We start from the raw sequence: 3,513 nt of genomic DNA on the forward strand, positions 1-3,513 counted from the left end.
AGCAAGGCAGGCGGGGAACGTTGGTTTCCTCCGTCACTGAAGCAAGCAAGCCTCATGCTAGTTTCAAGCTGCCTGGCTGCTGGCCGCCATCTTGGCTAGCAGTTAATTTGCATATCTCGCTGATTAGCCAATGGGAAGGTTAGCGGATGTACGCTAATTACCATGTTTCTCTTTTATTAGATAGGATGGTTAAACTTTGTGTATGTTGGCCTTTTAAAAATTATTTCCAAAGATATAATTTTTAAAAATCATAAACCACAAAATAAATGGACATCCAGTCAGGCATTTAATACTGGCAACCACCCAGCAGGTGTGGTTCAGTGGTTGAGCATCAACCCATGAACCAGGAGGTCACGGTTCAATTCTGAGGTCAGGGCACATGTCCGGATTTTGGGTTCCATCCCCAGTAGGAGGTGTGAAGGAGGCAGCCAATCAATGATTCTCTCTCATCATTGATGTTTCTGTCTCTCTCTCCCTCTCCTTTCTTCTCTTTGAAATCAATAAAAACTTATCTTTAAAAATATATATATACTGGCAGCCAATCTGTTTCAGGTGATTTTCTTTTGTAAAGTGGTTTCTTTCTTTCTTTTTTTGAGGATATACCAGTACCTAGACCTATTTGAAAATGTGGATAAGAAAGAAACAGGAAAATAATGCCTAAGATCAACTAATGTTTTATTCAAAATACATACAACTGACTTTTTACTAGATTCCTACAAAAAATAATGACAACATTATTAGATATTAGGGTGTATTATGAAGACTAAGCATTAAAATATATAAATCTAGATGGGTTTATTTTCTTTGAAAATTAGACTATAAACTAGTATGTAAAATACCCATTTCTGAATGCTTAATTGATACCTAATAATAGTCTCTAGAATTTAGCTAATTAATCTAATTAATTTTGCTAGGGTGACAACAAAAAGCACAGAAAACAAGAAATGCAGACCATATAACAGATGACTGTTCCTATTACCTCTGAAAATAATAATTCCTAGGGAAGATAAAATGTTCATCATACTGTTGTAAAATGAATGAAAGCTGCAATTTAAAATTCCAAATCTGGTAACACAACTATATGAGAGGGGAAAGTGAAATTCACAAGGAACAATTAGAAAAATTATAAATACATAGGCTTTCTAAAATTATTTTATAATGTATTTGATCAGTTAGCTATTAAGATTTTTCTCCCATAAAATTATAACAAATTCTAGGCAGGCTGAAAATCCTATAAGCAGGAAGCATGTGTCTTTTTTTAATGCACTGTGCCTTTAAAATGAGCAATTCCCAATTATTAACCTTAAAACAACTTCACAGACAGAAATAGAGATAAATGCTTTGTTTTTCTGGAGCTCCACACCAGGCATTTTCATCCCTCCCTCCTTTCTTCATGGGAAGCAATTAAATTTTTGCATAGAAGATTTACAAGTCTTTGGAAAAGCAAAATCATTAGAACAAAACAGTGTGGCCATTTGAAAAGAGTATCAGGGAAGGTAATAACAATTGAACTTTGAGTTATTAAAGCAATAAATTTTTTAATCAATTTGGGAAGTATGATAAGTATCTAAAATCTTTACTTGGTATTAAATGATTTTTCTCTCTTAAGACAAGCATTCTCAGACTGACCTCTGAAGGTGTCTTCAAAGACCTAATTAAATTATTATTTTTTTCCTGAGATCACTAAAAAAATAAAGTATTTTTTAAAAACAGTATGGCAGAGGATGGGCTCTGTGAACCTGATAGAATGGGCTCTGTGATCCAATTGGATGGGCTCTTTGATGTGATAGGATGGGCTCTGTGATCCTGATAGGATGGGCTCTGTGATATGATAGGATGGGCTCTGTGATCTGATAGGATGGGCTCTCTGATCCTGATAGGATGGGCTCTGTGATCCTGATCAGATGGGCTCTGTGATCTGATAGGATGGGCTCTCTGATCCTGATAGGATGAAAAAAATAAAATTAAAAAAATGAAAAATAAAAACAGTATGGCATTTTTTAAATTTATAATTCTTATGGAAGTTACCTGTCTCATAAGTCTTATGATATTTGTAAACACACTTTTTCTTTCTAACCTGATGTGATGTCTAGAGTTGCTAGAAGCAGTAACACCATCATTTTATTGCTCTAACTGGAATTAAGGTTAATGGTGATATTAACCTTTGCAGGTCATAGTTAGTGATCTCATGTCGGGATGGTCCCAACATAAGAATGACACAAGGTGCTCAAGGTCCAGTGAAAAGTACGCATACTTGAGGTTGCAAACAGGATATGAGAAACCAAGAGTGGAATTTGTTTCAGATCTTCTGGGAAACTCTTTTAGCTCCAGAGAGTGCAAACACCACACACAAAAGAATCTTTGGTTGTTGAAAAGCTGAATGCTGATGAATGTGCACCTGAAGCGCTCACATAAGCAGATTTGCCGGTTATGGTACTGTTTGTGGGAGCTCATGACCTGCCAGAGTCCAAAGACAGGCAGCAAAACCCACAGTTCAGAAACATAGAGCTGTGAGACATGAGCAATTAAAAAATGCTCCAAAATATTTCAAAGGACTGGAACCATCTATTTGGTGGTTACATTTAATAAAACAAACAAAAACCCTTAGAATATTGCCTCTATCCTTGACCTAACCTGTTGTGGTCTAAATGTCTGTGTCACCCCAAAAGCCATATATTGAAAGCCTAACCTCCAAAGGTGACAGTATTGGAAGGTGGGATCTTTGGGAGGTGTTCCGGTCAGAAGGGTGGAGCCTGCATTAATGAGACTCATACTTTTAGAAAAGAGACCACAGAGCTCCCTAGTTCCTTTTGCAATAAGAGGACACGGAGAGAAGCTGCCAGCTCTCTACCAGAATGACTGCCTTCATCAGACTGTGACCATGCTGGTGCCTCACTCTTGTGCTTCCCAGGCTTCAGCATTGAAAGGTAAATTTCTATTGTTTATAAGCTATCCCAGTCTATTATATTTTGTTATAGCATCCCAAATGGAATAAGACAGGGTCCTTATACCTCTTATCAGGATTGCTGACACAGCCCCTATCTCCTTCAGTCTCATCTATGACTACTCAAATTTGAGTGTGATCTCTTGCCAAGCTAATTTTCCTAAAAAGATAGGTTCACTGTTTCCTTATCTTTTCACAACTTCTGTGCTTCAGTGAGGTGGTTCCTTGTGGAAGACTGTTGGCAAAAATGGCCACTGCCTGCGGTCCACACCTGTTGTAGCTCCGCCCACCACAAGGTGGAGTCTAATTCCCTGCCCCTTAAATCTGGCTCTGTGATATGTGTTGACCAACAGCATGTGGCAAAAATGATAGTGTGCCAGGTTCAAGTCTAGGCCTCAAGAAACATTGGCATGCTTCTGCTCTTGTACCCCTGCCCTGTGAGAACAAGCACAGTCAGCCAGCTAGAGCATGGCAGATGATATGCTGACAAACTTAGGTACTTGAGCCACTAGGCAGCCAAAACCAGCCAGCAAGCCTTACCTGTAAGTGAGCTATTCTAGACCAGCAAG

The sequence above is a fragment of the Myotis davidii genome, unplaced genomic scaffold, assembly GCF_000327345.1.
Source record: "Myotis davidii unplaced genomic scaffold, ASM32734v1 scaffold488, whole genome shotgun sequence".
NCBI lineage: Eukaryota > Metazoa > Chordata > Mammalia > Chiroptera > Vespertilionidae > Myotis > Myotis davidii.